Source organism: Crocodylus siamensis, chromosome 6 (assembly GCF_052110815.1).
Source record: "Crocodylus siamensis isolate JL-2025a chromosome 6, ASM5211081v1, whole genome shotgun sequence".
Lineage (NCBI taxonomy): Eukaryota > Metazoa > Chordata > Crocodylia > Crocodylidae > Crocodylus > Crocodylus siamensis.
Window position 1 is genome coordinate 2,654,716 of NC_143400.1, and position 20,672 is coordinate 2,675,387.

Below are 20,672 nucleotides of genomic sequence, written 5' to 3' on the forward strand. Positions count from 1 at the left end.
CAGCAAAGATTGTATGCTCAAGAGGGCAGGACCCGCTACACTGTGCACCCAGCTGAATGTCAAAATCACCAGTGCCCTGCAGAAAGCTGCTAGGCCTGCTGGTCTGTATCTGTATCATCTTTTAAAAATAGCGCAGCTCTTCACTCATAACCTCCATACATGGGAAGATCAACAGATAAGGCTGTGATGAGAGGTTTAGGAAAGAAATGAGATATAGCCCTGGGCCGATAATTATATTGTTCTAAAACCGGGTAGTTAATACACATATGAAGCATTTCTCTCCACTGTTTTTTTTCCTCCCCCCCTTATGTTCACAGCAATCAGCAAAATAGCTGAGTAGTTGGGGAATAACTTCTTAAGATTGAACCTCTTAGATCAGGGGTGTTCAACCTCCAGCCTCTGGGCCAGATGTAGTCTACAGAGCCACGGCATCTGGCCCATGAGGTTCCCTATGGCTCAGGAAATTTGGTGCCAGGAGAGCGGTGGCCGTTAATGCCACCACCCCCACTGCCAAATTCCTACAGCCCCTTCCTTGCCCTGTCAGCCAGATGGGGCTGGGCCAGACGTCCTTCTTCCCCATGCAGCCAGACTGGGGCCAGGCCTTCCACGCGGGGAGGGCTGCTCTCTTCCATGCAGCCATTGCAGCCACCGCGGGCAACAGATTGGGCACTGCCCAGCCAGCTCACCAGGGAAAAAGGGAGCACCAATGGCATAAATTATTAAACTTTTTCCTTCCATTCATGAGTTTAAATCAGAGGCTTGCCACTGTCCAGACAAATGACAGAATATACAGACATTCTTTGACATCATCCGTTATTCCAATATTTACAAAAAAGTAGAGTAAGGTAGAGCTGCCATTATACATGGTAGGAAGTGTCATTCAGAACAGCAGTGTTCTGGAGAGACTTCAGAAAGAAAAAAAAAGGATAAGGATGGTTTGGTAATATGGCTCACAGTTAGAAAGCTGCAAGTTTTAAGATTTTAATGCAAGACGATTGCTTTGAAGAGTCAGTTCCACATGACAAACTCTGCTCGTTGCTGGTTCAGTTGCTTTATTGACAGAACAGTAATCTTGTCGCTAACAATCGGTGCTTCTGTGGGTATCATCAAATACAAGTCAATAAAGCAGCAGTTGGTGAGTATAAAAGGAAGAATACAAGGAAAAGTTGGATAAATTAGAAAGTCAAAATGAGAAGGATTCCAATTCACTTGTAAGCTTTGGATGTCATCACAAAATAAAAAATTACAGGAGTAGTAATAATACTTAAGGTAACATCTTTTAGCAAAAGAGACCAAAACAGCTTACTGAGCTTGGTCAGTACAGCTGTCCCCAGCGTACAAGCGAGGAGGCTGAAGGACTTGCTGAGGGTGACCTGTAGGCACAAGGATGTGCATTCACCCTCGGAGAGTTGGGACTGTTCTTGAAAGAGACTGCACCCCCTCACTTCTCCCTGGGCTTTCAAGGAAGAAAATCCAGGTCTCTTCACCCCACCAGTAACACCTTTGGGTGAAAAGGGGAGAGAAGCCACTCAAAGCTGCTTTAATATTTGGTCAGACTAAAGCTCCAAAAAAGAACTATTTTCTGCCAGCATCTGTTCATGAAAATGATGCTTTATTTGCACTTCTGCCATGCAACAGTTTGGGGAGTGTTCATGATACTACAGCTGAGTTGGGGTTTTGGGGCAGTTGCACATGACCATCTAGCGTCTCGATGCCCGTCTTGCTGCAGTCACCTGATCCCAGCAGCCTTTCCTGCCCAGGTGCAGGGGGTCTGGACCCAATGATCTGAAAGGTCCCCTTCAGCCCCTAACAACTATGAAACTATCTATCTCGGAGTCAGAGAGCTGCAGCAGGTGTGCCTGGGTGAAAGGTGTTCTGCCAAGGTTGGGCAGTGGAGCCCAGGCAAAGCTAAGGAAAGAAGGAACGAATTGGGTATTCCCAGCGCTCAGGACTGCATGGGTCTTACGTGCTACTCAGCCAGCCCCTGCGGACTTTGTCAGGGCAGCAGAGGAGCAGTTTTGTGGCAAGAGAGTGTAGGATCAACTCCAGGGCGCGTAGAACGGTGGCAAGGCAGATCTGGTAAAGATGTAGCTGCAGAAAGAGCAGCGTCGCACAGGACCCCCTCCCTCCCTACGCAACCCTCTGATGGCTTCAGCCAGAGCAGATGGTGAAGCCACCATGAAGCTTTCCTTGTTTTGCAAGAGGTAGGCTCAGTTCTTGGAAGGGGAAGGGTTGGCTTAAGAGTGCTCAGGGATGTGTTTATTTTTCCCCGATTTCTGGGTGAAGGCGTAAGCTGGCATTGTTCAAACATCTTCCAAAAGTCTCCTAGAAAGATGAGCTGAACCCTTTCTGCTGCCGACACCTGGCCAAAGGTTTTCGTAAGGGACACTTCCTAAGAGGAAATGACTTGCAAGAACGTATTTATATGCTTGGCTATTGTATGTAATCACACCTCTTGGGTGGTTAATAACACTTCAGGTAGAGGAAAAGTAATAATTTGCCTTATTTTTATACATTTTTTCCAGGGCTAAACTGTGCAGAGTTTAATCTAGATATAAAGCAGCTAAACACTGCAGGATTCATTTTATTTAGCGTTATGCCACTTCTTCTCTAGATGGTATTAGAATTTTGTGTATTGATGTATTATTTTCTGTAACGTATGCTAGCTGATCGTTTAATTTCACAACATTGACAGAAACATTTCCTAAATACTGTCTCCATAATCCAGCAGTTGCTTTACCCTTTGTGCAGGCAAGTAAACCACCCTAATAAATTAGAAGCAACATGAATGACTGACCGGGTGAAGTGAGACTGTAAAAAGTGTAGTGATGTATTATTTTTCCTGCATCCAAATTCAATATTCTGGAATGTTTAACAATTGAAGGGTTGTTAACTTTACTGCAAATATTAAATGTTCATATCAGATTGGAGTCGTACACAATAGAGAGTTATGACCCCTGACTCGCCTTACGGTGAGGCTCTACCTGTAGATCGCTGTTTTATGGCACTTTAAATTAGAGACGTTATAGCATGTCCAAAAGCTGCTCGCAAAGTATTTGTCTGGCCCCTACTTGTAAGATGGCTTCAGTTTAAACAACAAGAAGGTTCCTTTTCCAGAATAGCAGGGAGGCCTGCGTGTTTTTATAGTCTTTTAGTCTAGACAGCTTTCACAACCCCCAAAAAATAAAGACTCTGACCATGAGTCTTTCCTAGAAAAAAAGCCAGAACCCAGCCAAAGGCAGAGAAGACTCATAGTGTCAAACCCTTGGGATGGGAATCTTCACGGGTTATCCATGCATGGCTGACTCTTCTTCACAAACATCAGGAAGGGGATCTCCCTTAATTCCCTTAATTTGGGGACCTGGGGACTGTCTGTAAACTCACTAGGGGGGACCAGAAGGGTTTGGGAGAGAACTTGTTTCCCCGAGCGCCCCCCGGCATAACAAGGAATAACGGCCACAAGTTGTTGGAGAGTAGGTTTAGATTAGACATCCGCAAGAACTCCTTCACAGTTTAAGGCGGCTAGGAGCTGGAACCAACTTCCAAGGGAAGTGGTGTTTGCTCCTACCCTGGGGGGCTTTAAGAAGAGGCTTGATGCCTACCTGGCTGGACTCATTTGAGTCCAGTTTTTCTCCCGCCCAGGCAGGGGGCCGGACTGGAAGATCTACAAGGTCCCTTCCCACCCTACTTCTATGAATTCCACCATACCTACATATACCTGTGAGCTTTATGCTGTGCGTGGGTGAGGGGACTTATGTGTCTTTTTTTCCTCTTTGGATTTTGTATGTCTTGTCATCCATGTTGAAGAATGATAATCTGAAGCTAGAACAACTGCAGAAAAGGGATACTAGGATGATGGTGGAATGGGCAGCTTATTAGTAGCGGTACACCAGTACATCGGTTCCTATCGGCACCAATGAAAGGAAAATTGACAGTATCAGCAGTTGGCTTTTTTGGCTGATTTGGCCAATAATGTTGATAAATGCCACATGCATGTATGCAGCTGCAGCATGCAGGCAGCCAGCCCAGCAGCTTGGAGAGCAGCATCCCACTGGTAAGTCTGTTGTGGGGAGCGGGGGGAAGCTTGAGGTCCCTGTGGTGACGGAGGGAGTGGGGCTGGGACAGAGGCAGGTGCTGACCAGCCAGGGTGGGACATGGGACAGCCACAAGAGGCTTGTCCAGGGGGTGCTGGGAAGGGCAGAGGTGGATCCCGCCACTATGCGCACCCCGGGGGGAGCCATAGAGGGTATGTGTCCCCAGGTCTGTGCAAGGGGTGAGGTCGGGCTGCTGCTGCAAGCTGGGGCCGGGACTGGCACCAGGCTTTTCCTGGTGGGGGGGCTAGGCTGGAGCTGTGGTGAAGGTGGGTGGCAGTGGCACTGGGAGGCTTCAAGCAGCATGTGCCCCCCATGGCTCCCCTGGGGGTACACGTAGCAGCAGGTTCTGCCCCCACTCCCAGCACTCCCCAGACAAGCCATCCGGCTCTGTCTCATGCCCTGCCCTGCCCCAGCTAGGCAGCGCCTACCCCTGCCCTAGCCTCATTCCCTCCCTCACTGTAGGGGCCTTTATCTTCCCCACCCCCACAGACTTCCCAGCTGGACGCTGCTCTCCAAGCTGCCAGGCCACGTATCGGCAGTCGGATCACTTTCGGCCGATATGGCTCACTAACAATCAGCCATCTCTGTCAGCCCAAAATATCTTTATCGGCACACCCCTGCTATTCAGAGGAGACAGAAAGCACTTGCTTTGTTCAATCCAGCAAAGTGGAGGCTTGCAGGAGGTACAGGTGTTGTGTATAAACACACTTGGGGCTAAGCACCAGCAAGGGAAAAGAAGTTCTTAAAGGGGAAAAAAACAATTGGCACCCAGTCAAGTGAGCGTAAACTGGCTATTGACAAATTATGCCAGAAATTATAAGACCTGTAAGTATAAAGCTTCCAGGTGTCTGTGTATTAGTCATCAGGGGGCTGGCGTTGTGGAACAGCCACCTACTAGGAGAAGCAGGGCCAAAAATCCCCTAACGACTGAGATGACACCAAACAAGCTCATGAAAGGGATTTCGTGATGCAAAGTCTGTGGTTGATGCGGACTGGCTTGATGTCCCTTCCAGGCCTGTGTTCGTACCATCAGACTGCCCGGTAGAGCAAGAAGTAAAGCTGGTTTCCGAAAAGGAGCTTGAGACGCGCATTTTGTTTTATGTGACAGGATGTGGTTTGTACTATTTTGGTGTCGAGCAGCTTTTGGGGCTGCTTTTTTTTCCTGTTCATTTCCATCTGCATTTGTGCTTATCCCCTACCTAAGCCTGTGCAGTTGCCAGAGACAGTTTTTCATGCTAGGTGTAATCTGGAAAAAAAAACCACCCAGATTCTGCTGTTGCGAGAGCTGTGAAGTAGAGGTATTTTTAACAGCGCTGTTCCATTTTAACTGCGCTATTATTGTTTTGTGCGTTCTGTAGAATTATGGAATCGCTATCCAGAAAGTACATCCTTCTAAATTCACTTTCCTGTCCGAGTTTAAGTGCTCAGGCAGAAAGAATATTGTTCGATGAGACTTGCATCTTTGCGAGAGGCTTTCGCTGTCAAATGGCGAATACTTGGATGTGGTTGGTCTCACACCAGTTCAGTTCCTTTACAAGTATTAACTTGCAGGAGATATTTCCCCTGCATCTTTTACCAGATGTTCCCAGATACTTCCACATGCCAGTCGGTATGCTGTCTAGGTGCCATACGCAGTGTGGAGAGGATGAGAAAAATTATTTGAGAGAGACCGTGTTTCTGCTGTCTGTCAATTTGGCTGCTTACACGGGCATCTTTTGTGCATGCGTGCACATGCAGGACCACATCTTGGGCTTTCTGTTTCTCATTCTTGATGGCGTCCCTGTCTCTTACCGTCATGCTTCAGTTACGGGCACTTGCAGGTGTTCTGCAAAAAAAAATGTGACTTTTGTACTGGGTTCTCCAAAAGCTCAGACCAGAACTCATCCTGGTTTCCTCCAGCCTGTGGGGTTTTCATAGGATGTAATGCTGACCGCTTCAGCAGCACACAGTGAAAATAAGGGTGCCTTATATTCTCCCCCAAGATTTACGCTGTTATTGCTCAGTCTCAGGTGGCTGAACGCCACTTGTCCCTCTATGCCAGTGGTTCTGAACCTTTTTCACACCCAGATCCATTAGCATAATTGTCAGCTTGCCACAACCCCCTGGGCCCGACCCACACTCTGTCTCTGTCTCCCCCCGGCTGCTGCAGCCAATCCCCTCCCTCCCTCTCCAGCTCCTGGGATGCTCTCAGTAGTGTGGGATGCTTGCCACAACCCCGGTTATGTGCCAGCTCCATGCAGGCTGCCCCCCCCATGGCCCTTTACAACTTTCTTGCAACCCACAGGTTGGAAAACACTGCTCTGAGTGGGACACCGACTGCTCAGTGGTCACATAACTCGTTAGCGTGCCAGAATCTCGTTTGTTATTGGAATAAACCAGACAAATTGCTCTGCCAACCAAGAACAGCCATGCACCACCACCCGGTGTGGAAAGGGCAAGGACCTGATCAACCCTCCCTGCTCTGGTTCCAGCGTCCTGTCTCCAGCAGTGACCAGTCTACTACTCCATCAGAAAGGCAAGAAGCCTGCTTTGGCAGTTGTTCTAGGGTAATCTTCACACTTCTCTGTTAACTATAATAGGGACCTTGAATGTGGCTCAGGATCAAAGAGGGAGGCAGTGGTGTGTGAATAGCAGTGGTGTGACATGCACTTGGCTCCCAGGCCCTGCACAGAAGGCAGGCAGTTTGTGTGTTTTACAAGCTTCGGTTTTTGTTTGGCCTTGGCAGCTGTAGATAGAGGGAGGCGAAAACCACATGGATGCTGGTCGTTTGATGCCCACCCTAGAAGACGGGGCCAAGCACCTGGTAATCCAGAATACCGATGACCGCGGAGCCTGTGCACGCAGCCTCATGGCGATTATCGGGGTAAGGGCTCTAAAAGAAACAGCCTCCGCAAGCAAGGAGCTGCAGCGTCTTTGCCAGCTCTCCCTTTCACTGCAAGTCTTGTGATAACTATTGTTTTTCTTTACGTCCACCTCTGGAGTGGGTTTGAATCTTCAAATGCATCCTGGTCTCACGAGTGCATGGGAAAATATACTATCCGGCGTTTTGGCATTGCTCTCTGCCACTAAATAAAATGTCTCACAAGTAATATATGGTATTACAAAATCTCAGGCCATTTTTCAAAATGTACAAGAGATGCTTCTGGTCTTTGCCCAACATTTTCTCTCTTAGTGGATACAACCACAAATTTACTGTTTGAAAATTGAGCCTCATCTGTGACAGCAAGCACAAAAAGTAACTACAGTGGCTATATTTTCTTGTGTGTGAGTTGTTAATTTAAGGCCAGCCCAGTGAACTCGCTACACAAATAATTTCCATTTGCTTTCGTGGGTGTTTTCCTCGCTCATCCACTCCAGTACCCGAGTTTGCCGTAAGGTCTGAGCGCTGTCAGTACGTGCAGTTGTTTGTGATGGGCGGGCCAGGCTGTGCGCCCAGCGCGGAGACCACAGTGACCTCCTGATGACAGCAGGCTGGTTGGTTGAGCTGTCTAACACACCTAGCTTTGCAACACGAATGTCTTGTGGTCCACAGGTTACGTTTCGGTGTCTCGCGTCACGCAGCTGGTATATGTGGATACATCCGTACCATGTTCCTGGGGACAGACATTCTCCATGTCAAACACAAACCCTGTGGTGATGCAGACATGGGGTTGATCAGTTATTTTACAACAGAACTACTTTTATTCATTTTCCAGGCACCTTAACCATGCCCAAACCCATCGCCCTTTATTCAGCAGTGAGACGCCGACTCCTGGTCCTGGGTGCTAGCCTCCATTGTTATATTTTCTAACAAGGTCCTTTGCCTTTTCTCATGACATCTCTTAGGATTAGGAGGGGTTTTCTGTAGACATTTGTCAGGCCACTTCCTTGTCCTTGACCCCAACAAAAAAACTTGGCCGTCCCTCAGCTAATTGGTGTCTAGAGCACTGTATCGTGCTGACCAATGTGGTTTTTTGCCTTTAACTTACCACACTGCCTGTTAGCATTGTTGCCTCCTGTCGCAGATCGTAGGCTCTTTCAGCTGTGAGCCATCTTGAGTGCTTGTACCAAAAAAGCCTGTCACAGCGGGTGTTGGTGGTGGGTTGGACTCTTATAAACCAGAATAATCCATAATGTTACTTCAGTCGATGCTGTGAAACCTCGTGCATCCAGTCAGACCAACGAAGATCCCTTCTAGCCCTACTTCTCTGATTTCTTCTCACCAGCGCTGCTAGGCTTTGCAGCAGTTTTCTGACATCAGGAGAGACCAGCAAGAAAGCATCTGGTCCAAAATCCATTACAGTGAATGGAGAGACTTGCATCAGTTCCATCAGACGTAGGATCAGGATCAAAGTTAGACCTTGTCGAATTTTTGGTTTGTTTATTGTGGGTAAACGTCATCTGAAATCGCAAAAGAATTATGTTCACTCTTTTTTTTCCAAGTAACAATTTAAAGGCATAATTTAAAACCATGTCCATCTGTTAGGGGAATTAGGATTGATAAAATTGTAACAGTAGTCTGTGTGATGAAGTTCATAGTAGAAATAAAAGCTGACTCTAAACTAGGCACGTCATCGTGTTGACCCCCACCCCCAGGCCTTTACTGGGACAGGTTGGTTGACGCCTGTCGACCAGAGAGACCCGCGAAGGGGAGCTGGGGCCCCGCTGGGACCCGCGAAGGGGAGCTGGGGCTGCCCAAACCCTTTAGTAGGATTCCTCCAGAGAGATAGTGAGAGGTGGTCAGTGCCTGGAGACCACTGAGACCCCTGACGGGGAGACTAATCCATGCCCGGTGCGGGTTCCAGGAGTGATGGGCCAGGCAGGAAAAAAGCACCTTATATCATCTTTTATCAGGTAGAACATGACTTTGAGTCCAGATAATGATGCTAAAATGAAAGCCCTTTTTGATTTAAATTAATAATACTTGTAGCTTTTTCCTGAGCTTTTATAATAGTAAGTAATTTCAGGCTTCACAGGTCGTACTTCTCATCTGTTGGCGAGAAATTTTCCTGCAGCTCAGAAGCAGGACTTTCTTTCCAAATTGTGTTCCCACAGTAACGATTCCTCATTGACATCTGGAGACTTTTTATCAATAAGACCATCAGCTGGTCGTTATGCGTCCAGGAAATGCTTTAACATGGCAGCTGCTATTGGTAAGGCGTTAGAGTACAGCCAAGAAGAGTAGGTTCGTCTATGAACTTTGCAGTCCCTGAGCACATTTTTGAATAGCATTGAAGCCTGCTTTGTCTCTGTCTCCTCTGGTTATTGTAATGTATGTTTGGAACCAGTCCAAGTACAGCTTTAGCCTTGGGTTAAAACTATCTGAATTATTGTCCTCAGCAAAGGTGTAACAATTCCTGAGTCCTTACGTGGAGAGATCTGAATATAACAGATGTCAACTCTATTTTGCTTCATAGTCTTGTATCTGAGGCACATCTGGACAGTTCCAAGCGCTCTCATCCTGTCCATTAGCATGGTTTTAGCCACTGTCTTCATGCTTTTTTTGGTTTCCTTGTCTGAATTTTGCACGTCAGACTTGGGCTCTGATTCTGAAACCATTCAAGGATGTGCTTGAATGTGTCTGATTGCAGACTCGGACACCTGCAATCAGACAGTGGTTCTGAATCTTGATCTTTGTGCTACGGCCCTAATGGGAGTGAAGTCTGAAGCCATCCCACATGTCTGCATAGCAAGTGCAACCTATGTCTAGATAAGGGACCGGCAGTGAGAGTGCCGATACAACTTGCACACTGGCAGGTGGTGTGTTTAGAAGCATTTGCACGATAATTATCCTGTAGGTTCATAGATTCATAGTTGTTAGGTGCTGGAAAGAGCCTCATGAGATCAACGGGTCCAGCCCCCTTGCACTTGGGCAGGAAAGACTGGTGGGGTCAGATGACCCCAGCAAGATGGGCGTCAAGATGCTTTTGAAGATCACCAGGGTGGGAAAAGTTCAAGTCTGTCTGAACCTTTTTAGGACTGAGCGTGATCCCGGGTTGGAATACGTAGGAGATAGTCTGTTTGTGGTTATTTGAAATGCTCTTTCTCTAATAGATTTAACATGACTGAATTTGGCAAGGGAAGGACCAGCTCCAACGCATCGCGTTTCTATTTTTCTGCTTCTGTTTCCTTCCAGCATCTGATTTTGTTTTTATTATTGTTATTTAATATCTTCCTGTAGCCGCTCAGAAAGCATGCCCTTTTCTGTGGCAGGCCGCTCAGTGTCAGCTAGGTGCGCTTGAAGCATGTTCTGCTTCAGTGGGGATTCGACATGCAGCCCCCTGCCTAGAAGCGGTGACCGCCGGACACGTAGGGCTCAACACGCTGCTCCCAAAATGCCGGCTCAGCGCAATGCTAGGTGCTGGCTGGCTTTAAAACCTAGATGCTCCTTTCTGCTTCACTGATCAAGGGAGAAGCTAGAGCAATGGCTTGGAGCGTTCTGGGAGTGCTGCCCTCTTGGCGTGCTCCTTTTCCCTGCAGTCTACTGGAAAAAAGCCAGGAGCTATTGCTGTAAGTCTCAGAATTCACTTTTCATTTCAGAGGTTAAGCAGGTATCCAGTGAGTGACCCCATTATTCCACACTAATCACTACCAGGATGACTGAACCCTTCAGCAGCTTTGGTTCAATTGCCTGGCTTTTAGTTTCGTTGCAAAAAAGTGCCTTATGAAGGAAAATGCGGCTTCTTTGACGGATCTGATTCATAATCTAAAATGACAGGAGACCTTGTCATTGCTACCTGTGTGGGAACACATTTACATCAATGAGGGTGGGGAAATACAGCACCCATATATCCATCACAGTACTTTGCTAAATTGCACCAGAAATCTGTTTTTTCAATGACGTGGTTCAGAAACCGTGACATCGACCCCTGCAAAAGGGTCCATACAAGACGCAGGCACCACGGCTCCTCTTTGGATCAAGACTTGGATGGAGTTGCGGTGTCAGAAAGCTGACTGCCTCTGCTCGGGTGGAAATTTCACAGACGGCGATGGTGATAAGAGAATGCTTTACATGATTTAATTCAGAGCAAATGGCAAGGATGCATACTTTCATAGTCACGGTTTTGTTTTGGCAAGATTACTCCCCTGCCTCTTCTGAAGATGCTTATAATATACCAAATTATAAATGTAAAGAATTGAGATCTGGTCTTTTTTGAAATCCCCATCTCTTTAGATGAAAGACACTTTAGTTAAAAAAAACCAAAAAAACCCCCCACATAATGGATAAAGACACCATGTGCTGAGAGTGAGGGGTTTGAGCGCTCTCATTCTTCCAAGGCTGGCACCTTCCACCACTGACCTTTGGACTATTTGAGTCTCTTTACCTGTCCGGCCAGGCTTCTCTGGGCTGTTGGGTACCATGTAAACCAGCGCAGCCTGTCCCATGCTTGGGCTGTCGGTGACTGAACTGGCCCCCACACCTGGACTAGCCTGGGTGAGGATGGTGTGTGGACACCCAACAGGACTAAAAAATAAGACCTGTCAAAGGGTGGATGAGCTGCCTGCGAGCCAACGGCCGTCCATACTTGGAGAGGAGGTGGGCGCCACCAGATCACTTGGCCTGAAGAATCGCCGATGATGCGCAGCAACTCAACTAACCCCATGCGGAGGAGGGTTGTTACTGCATCTGAGGTGCCCCGAGAGTCTCAGCGGCCTTGGGACTGACTTGACTTGACTTGACTTGCCTGAGAAGTGGGGAAGGAAGGAACTGATGAAATAAATCCCCCTTCCTTTCTCTTCTATTCCTTGCCTTGTCCATTCGTTGCTTATATGGTGGCAAGGGCCGTTTTAGTTGGATGTTAGAAAACTTGCATGTTACAAGGGTGGTTCAGCACTGGAAGAGGCTACCCCGAGAGGTGGTGGAGTCTCTGTCCTTGTAAGCTTTTCAGAGGTGGGTAAACTCTACTGGGATGGTTCAGTTGGAAATGGTCCTGCCTGGAGCAGGGCATTAGGGTAGGCGGCTTTCTGAGGTCTCTTCCGGCCCTGCTTTTCTACACTGCTGTGTCCCTTACAGCCTGACCTTTTTTTCCATATGGTATTCATGCTTGCATATTTATCCCACTTCTCCTGTATTAGCAGCATTTTAAAGCTTAATGTTGGGACCACACTTGTTTACGTAGTTGAAATACAGCTGACCGGAAGAGTTCTTCAGAAGCAGAGGGTGTGGACAGAGGAGGTATATTTTTATATAGTAGATAAATATAAGGAGGTGTGAAATATGCTTATTATGAATATATAATATGTAATGCTGTTTTAAAAGGCATTGCCATTTCTAGTCAAAACAGCGTTCATACCTCCGAATTTTAAAATTAAAGTGTGTTTTTTCTCTTTTGGTATTTGCCTGCCCCATATGGTGATGAGCAGATACTGCTATCGCCACCTGCCTGCAGACCTGAAAACCACGAGCGTTTCTTGCTAGGTCAAGTGGGGAGATTATCTGTGCCGCTATATAAAAGAAATGTAAACATGCATTGCTAATTTGCACAATTATCCTATCCCAAAGAGCAGCGCGCTGAAAAAAGCTATTCTGAAATTTATATTGATTGTCCATTAAACTTTCAATTTGAAATGAAAGGTTAGGGTTTTATTTACTTACTTAGATTGCAATGTGACTGTACATGCTCATATTTTTATTTATCACCATAATAACCTAACTTGTGAGTTAAACAGTAAAAAACTGGGTGATATGCTATCTGGGAGTTCAGTGAGGAGGATGCGACTCTGATTACATGCCTTGGGGCTTGGGACTCTTAAAAGGGACTTTTTGTCACTTTAAAAAATGCCCATGTTGTATTGTTTGGTATTATGTTAACTGTCTGAAATCTTCATATTCTCGTAGACTAATAAAAATAAGCTGTAAATGCATAATTTCCATCATGAGCTATTTGCGGGGTTGCACAACTGCATGTGCAGGCACATATGCCCAACTTACTGACTGTGAGCCGAGGCTGGGATAGACATCTGTCCGGGATGATTTTAGACTGCCAACACCTGCATCTGCTCATGGGGCTGACCTGTGAGGTCCCTTGCACCCTGTGATTCGATGAAAGAAACCAGGAGTTGAAAAGAGAAATTTTACAGGCTTTACATGATGTGACAAATAGGACCTTTTATAACACATTATGGGCACGGCAAGCAGATCTGTGAATTTTATACTTCAGCGAGAAGGAAGCTTGCGTTCCACTACCTCTTAAGGCTTGGCCAGAACAGATGAGCATAAAACCTGGTTTGGAATAAAATCTTTATATTTTTTCCAACGGAGCCAGATGGCGAACACCTGTCGCTTACAATTAACAGGTTGCCACAACCGTGTGACAGTTGGAAATGCTGCGTTTGCGTAGCACGAGTGCAGGAGCACAGTCTGTTCCTCTCAGCTAGGCTCGGCCATTGGATGGTCTCTGCAGAACCATTTCATTTTTTCCATCAAAAAGTATTGCTTTGGAGGTTGGAGTAAGTTGACCGTGGTCTTGTGTCATTTGGATGCAAGAAATGGGGACAAAAAAAGAAGTTGGGAGAAACACCTGCCCCCTCTTTGCAGAGAAAATGTTGAGCATTGCAGGGGCAATCGCTTTGGGAGAGAAGAGAGTGAATTTAATTGCAAGCAGTCATAATGCAGATGGTAAAAGATGCAAATAAAGGGGCATGCTCAAAAAGCCACGGACAGAAAGGCATTTCTGTCTGACAAAACTCAGGCAAAGGCGAACCCCTGCGTGACTCCCTTAAATGCTGTGTCATTCTCCAAAGACTGTTGTAATGTAGACAGCCATGTGCAGCTCTAGTGTAGTGTGGGCAGACTGGTTTTGACGACGTGGTAGCAGTACCACTTACAAGTTTATACTTCCACATTTCTACACACACTCCCTCGTGTAACTCCCAACAAGCCCCCGGCAATCTTACTAAGAACACGATGATTTGGGATTTTGTTGAGCAGAGCGTTTTGCAGTTCTGCCAAACATTCACTGTATTTCAGTTTGACTTTTTTAATACTTTCTCTTCACATGGTTGGGGGGGGGGGGTCATGCTAGCTGTTGAGAGACATAATAGTGGGCTAAGAAACCACCACAGGAGGGGCACAAGGCATTTATATCCACATCTCTATCTGCTGTGTATGCATTTCATGTAATATCTTCCCCCTCCCTTCCTGTTTCTTATTTTTAGTCGTTCTCGTTTTGACTTTTTCACTAGGCAGAGTAAGGAACGCCCTGAAAAAGATTTAGCTATGGCCTCATTTCAGCCGCACTGCAGTTTGATAGTGCCATTTCCCAATCTCTTCCGTATTAAAAACCCGCATGCAGTGGCTCCTTTCCGGAGACTGAAATTCAGGGCTTTTTTATAAGTCCCACGGTATTCTTAATCCTGAAAGGCAATGCGGTGACTTTGCTGAGATTACTCAGGTGTAAGAGCTATGTTGGATGCGCCTTGGAAGGCCAACCCCTACGCGGGCAAACCGAAGGTATAGCCTTTCCCAGTTGCCAGGTGAGCTGATGTTCATGATGCAGTTGCATTCTCCCCCTTTCCAAAGTGTGAATCCCAAATCTGCGGTGGTTAGCGTCTTGTACAGCAGCTGCATTGCTGTGCTGGCTCCTTCCCAAATCACCTGTGGTTTCACCGAGCTCAGCTGGGCAGCTGAGCTGCAGGCACTCGTACTTTGGGCTAGGCAATGTGTTTGATCAGAAATGACATTTCCGTTGGTGTGCAGCTACAAGTAACCCTAAAATGTTTTTTGTACCCTAGAAGCAGTGTGAGAGAGGGAGAGAAGTGGGAGTGGAGCAGAAAAGCAGAACAGAAAATGACCTAGAGAGAAGGTAGAAGTTGTAGCTGCGACATAAGTATCTGAGTCCTCTCTGAGGTGTGTCAGAGATGCTGCTTTATTCACTGGTTGCAAATCCTGTCTTCTGCATCCTGACTTGTATGTGTCACGTTTTCCCCACAGCTTTACAAACGTTTGGTCTTGTGCTGTGAGATCCCAAGCCCCCCCACTCTTGGATGCCTCGAACGCAAGGCCCAAATGCTACTGGGGTTTAGCAAGGTTTTGTTGCACAGAGAAATGCCCAAAGGGAACTGGGATAAAAACCAGTTTTAATCTGAAATAAAAACAAGATCCTAAATCTCCAGGGTTGAGAGGCGAGCTCAGTAACTTTCTGCGCACCCTGCTCTTTTTTCCTTAAGCGTTTGAGAATCTATTGTGTAACGGGACACCGCGATCAGGGCAATGGATGATTAGCCCACGTGACACGATTAGCATTTTCAGAATATTGATTCGACATTAATTCTACTGTCAATAATAGGTGGAAATATAAAAGCTGCAACAATTAACAAACATTGACTAATGCCTGGTAACAGCTTTTGTGGTCAGTGTTTGAAGCCCCAGTGGTAATGCCTCCCAGCAGAAGCAGCACGCGTTGCTTCTGCAGATTTAGATTGCAGTTTTTGACATTTGTACTGGGTTTCTATGAAAAGAAAGATATAAATGGAATATACTAATGGACAGTATTTTCAAAGGTAAACCAAAAGCATGATGAAATTCATCAGAAACATGCAGGAGTGGGAACATGGTATAACGTTTCAGTTTTGCCTCTCGGGGATCTTAGAAGTCGTGCAGCTGGGGGGCATTATTTACCAGAGAGGGATTTTCTTATCTAGTGGACAGGCACATATGATTTTGCCTCCTCTCAAAAATGAAGCTACGCTTAGATAGAAATGGGGGAAGGGGCTGCGCATGTACTAACACGTAAGAGCAAGCAGGCAAGCCCTTGGTGTTTGCTTTACACGGTGTTACACACTAGCTGTTCCAGCTCCTGACATTTAAGGAGATTTGTGGGTGTAAAATGAGGGCAGATCTCACTCCCCCCACCCCCAGGACATTATTGGGGGGGGTGAGAGAGAGAGAGACTAAAAAACCTGCAGAGCAATATGATGTTAATTGGTTAAGAGAGAAACATTTCATAGTATTCCCCAAAGAAAAGGACCGTAGGAAAGTTCAGCACGTGGCTGTCACGTGAACGGCACCGTCGATGCCCGCGCTGGTCTTACCAGAACGCGGCTGCTCCGGCTGCGCCCGCCCGAAGGTAGTATAATACACCGATAACTCTTCCTCACAGGCCATACAAATTATGATTCTGTGCTGTCAGGCATCACATCATTATGGTTTAATCTGCTTAATGTTTTTTGTCTGATTATCTTTTCTTTTTAAGAAGCTATTACCTAACCTGCAAATAGGCTTTTAAGTGCTCATACAATGCTCTCCCTCCACCTAAACACTTCTCTTTTTGAAAATTGTAATATTGCAAGTTATTACATAAAAATACAAAAGAAGCATCTTTGGAGGAGGAAAAAAAAATCTGACTTCAAGAGTGTAAATGCTTCCAATTTAGACCAGCAGAAGAATAAAACAGTGGAGGATTTCAGCTGATCCACGCTTTTTAGACCATAATACCATCCTGTGGGCTGCGAAAGGATTAGAAAGGATCCACTCCGCTTGGCTTTGGGGCTTGACCTCTAAATGTGAGGCAACATCCTTATGCTCTCAAATGCCTCCCTCTCGCTTGCGGTACCGACGCTACTGTCGGCCGCTCACCTGCAGGCTGACGGCTCAGAAGTCGACCAGGTATTTCTCTGGGATAGTCAGTGAACATATTGTATCACAGGAAAATATCGCTCTGCAGTAGAGCTTTATCCATGGTAATAGGCCAGTGGCTGAGAAAATTGCAAATATCTGAGGGAACACAAAGTTAAATGGCAAATAACGTCTTGGAGGCAGGTTGTAGCAGTGTTGGTCTGCAGGCAAAAAGAACTGGAGCTCACGGCAGAGGTGAGCGCTTTTATTAGACCAACTAGATATTCGCAAAGAAGAAGTCTTCATTTGCAAGCTTTTGGGCACACGTGGGGTAGATTTACACCTTACAGCCTAACCTAGGAAAGTAGATGGACAGGTAGATAGATGAAGATATTTATATCTATAGATGGATAGATCTAGATCTAGAGAGATATAGATATCTATCATATATATAGATATATGTCTATATATATGATACACACACACACACACACACACTACATATATATAGATATACATATAGATATTTTGCAAGGTTTTGTGAACCGCAGCTCACTTCGTGACATGCAGTCCATTCAATTCAGCTGAGCATCGTGCCATCCTTTTCCAGTGTCTGATGAAGTGAGCTTTAGCTCGTGAAAGCCTGGGGTGGGGGGTTCCCGCACACGCTTTGGCTAGTCTGTAAGGTGCAAATCTACTCAACCTTCTACTGCAGTTCAAACAAATATGGCAAACTGTCTCTTGATTAGTGATAGGCCCACTTCTCTTTTCATGCTGGAGGAAGCAGAGCAAATGCTTCAGCATTTGGTTGCGTGCTTCCCACCCTGTTACATGGGTCTGTTGCATAACAGAGCTCTTGGGGAAAGCTTCACTGAGGTAGTCACTAGCCAACCACAGAGGTCTGATCACGTTCTGCGCGTGCTTCCCGCTCTTGATGAACTTGAGGGATTTGAAATTGTTCAGGGCCTTGCAAGCTCAGCAAGTCTGCAGGAAGCGTTGCAGTTTCTGTGCTGCTGAACTGAGGACAGGTGCAAACCTGGAATGATGCCGGTGTGTGTATTAGATTGTAGGAAACGCATCTTACTGGGTTAATTGATGGGCCTGTATAGTACTGTGTGTTAGTATAGATACTGTGTGCATCTTTCCTTGTTGCCAATTTCTCCCTGAAATCCAAATCTTCTAGTGAAATTTGGATTCACTGCTGAGGAGAGGCTTGTGATGCTGCAAGCAGATGAGATGCTCAAGAAATACGGATGGTGCTTTTCTTGAGCAGTTCTTTAACTTGGCAGGAAGATGTAAGAGAAATTCAGAGAGTATAAAATAGACTCAGAAATGAGTCCTGAAATGAATGTGCTTCCAGACTTGTCAAGAAGTGCTTCTTACTGTCCAGAGCTTGGCTCTTGTAAACCCCCACGTGAATCCTGTATCCGTGGACACCGTCAAGCCTTATGGTCTTAAAGTTTTATTTGCTGAAATCTGTTCAGTTGATTTGACTTAACATTCTTAGGCTTTAAGCAGGTTTTTGAACCTAAGAGAGTTTGATACCATGATGCTGAATTTTTTGGAGTTCTCTGATGAATAGCAGCCTTCAACCACCTGCAGGCAGGCTACAAAGAGGCTGGAGCTGGACCGTCTCCGTGGGGGCAGACAGCAGGACAAGGAGCAATGGGCTCCAGCTGCAGCAATGGAAGTTGAGGCTGGATATTAGGAAAAGCTGTCTCACCAGGAGGGTGGTGAAGCTCTGGGATAGGTTACTCAGAAAGGTGGTGGAGTCTCCATCCTTGGAGGTTTTCAAAACCCGACTAGACAAAGCCGTGGTTGGAATGAGATAGTTGGGGATGTTCCTGCTTGGAGCAGGGGATTAGACTAGGTGTCCTCCTGAGGTCCCATCCAGTCCTAAATTTCTGTGATTCTTTGATTGAAGACTGGTAAATCTGTCCGTCACATCACAAATGTACAGGAAACACAATTGGAAAACTCTCCTGTGGAGCAAAATAATAGGTCATAAGCGATAAACCATTGAGACCTTCAACAGCTTATCCAGTTCTGGAATTATTGGAATTAAATCTTTCTGCCTGAAAATATCACCTAAATTCAGTCCACTATGGCCTGCTAACCTACTGTCGTAAGAGCACGCCCCTTTTTCTGCTGTTCATGTTCCTTTTAAAAAAAATAGTCCTAAACATCCCTGGCAACAACATGCCAGACCAGTGGTTCTCAAACTTTTTCTTTTTCGTGGACCACTTGAAAATTGCTCAAAATCTCAGCAGGCCACTTAATAAACTCTTTTTTTATTGTACCTGTTCTTTTGAGCAAAGGTCTGGGAAGTCGGGTGTAATGTTTGTCAGCTTCAGCTTTAGGTCACCTTTCTGCAGACCGCCTGAATGGAGCTTGGTCTGCAGTCCACAGTTTGAGCACCTCTCTGCTAGAAGATGTGCTATAAATTAAGCACAACTCACATGCATATCCATCATATAGATAGTATATGCTTAACTTGTGCAGTGTACGTTACTATAATTAAGCTGTAACATGGGGAGTAACGTGTTCAGATTCACCAAGCCTTTCCATTGAAGAAACCCAGATCCATCGCATGTAATCCTGTGGCGGAAATAAATGATGGTTTTCTAGTAGGAAGTCATCAGGGCATTCGCTTCCAGAGGTTCATCCAGCATCTGGTTGAGCTGGCGTGGTTGATGCGCTGGTTTCCATAGCTGTGGAAAACACGTGGAGTGGTGTGGCGCTGTGTCCAGCCACCTGTGGTGCCTCAACTCAAACGATTTGCCTTGTGAGTCAGTTTGGAGGATGCCTTTGGCTTGAGTCTAGAGCAAGGCTTACACTCGTGCCTCTCGGTTCTTAATGCCTTGCTCACCTTTATGCCGCTCCACTGGAGCTGGGTTGACACTTTCTCTGCCAGTAAGCAAGGGTGCTATTTAGAGCATGGCATCTTGTTTCCATTTGGTGATTAAAGTTTTAATCACTGGAGACATGGGGTCCTGGCACATGCATTAGGAACCAAAATCCTGCGTCGTGCACGTTGGCTGGAATTTTGGAATCCCCCCCGGAAGAGGTTTTCTTCCCTTTGCATCCCACCGCATCTCTGAATGTGAAGATAATTTCTGACTTCTGTACAAATCCCAGGAGTATTCCTCTTGTTTCTTTCTAGAAAGAGGATCCTGTTAAGTTCCTTAACCCTTTTGTCTTTACAAATAGTGGCAGCACAAGAAGTACCAGAAATACATCAGAAAAAATGTCTCCGTGGTTAGTGGATCGTCCTGGTGACTTCATAGAGATGTACCTAAGATGCCAAAGCACAGGTATAGGGTCAAGATACACAGGAGGTAGTTACGGTCAAACCAGATCTAATCCGAATTAGATAGAGGTCAAAGAGGTCTTGGGTACTGTTTGACACAGTACTGTGCCTGGATATTAGATGTGTCTCTAGATAGCAGGGGGGACAGCACAGGGGCTACGTGTCCAAAGCCTGGGGTAGCTAAGACAGATTTTAAAGATCCGTCAGGTTTTGAAGTTCAGTGTATTGGCATCGCCATATAGCTAAGTGCATTTTCAATGCATTGTTTGCACGCCTAGATCTAGATCATTTTTTAACTATAATTCAGGACAACAACAATACTTCAGGGATAGATGCAACTTTCCTTTATTACAAAGTCCCTGCAAATGTCACTTGTTTTACAAGAGTAATTGCACCACAATCACTGTTGGCACCAACATTGTTAATTTAATGCCATAGTTTCACATTAACAACACTTAATTATTTTTGTAACAAAATAGTGGCTTAAGCAAGGTGGTTACACATTGGTTTCTTATAGCCCAGATGGTGGCTAATCCATTAAAATGCATTAATATTTGGTAATGACAAAACAAGGGAATTATAACATTGCACTGCAGCCTGTTTTTAGATAATTACGCATCAGTTAATCATTTGTACCAAATAGGAGTGAAAACATGGAGCCATTAGAGAGAAGCAGGTTGCAGAGTGCACGATAAAGTGATAATAAAAATGGGATTGTCAAAAAAGCAAATAT

At 45.8% G+C, this 20,672-nt stretch overlaps 1 protein-coding gene across 3 annotated transcripts in view; it reads left to right on the forward strand.

Moving 5' to 3' along the window:
* Positions 1-20,672, forward strand: part of LOC149860434 (leucine-rich repeat and fibronectin type III domain-containing protein 1-like protein) — a 172,118-nt gene that overhangs the window by 114,236 nt on the left and 37,210 nt on the right. The gene's annotated exons all lie outside the window — the stretch shown is intronic.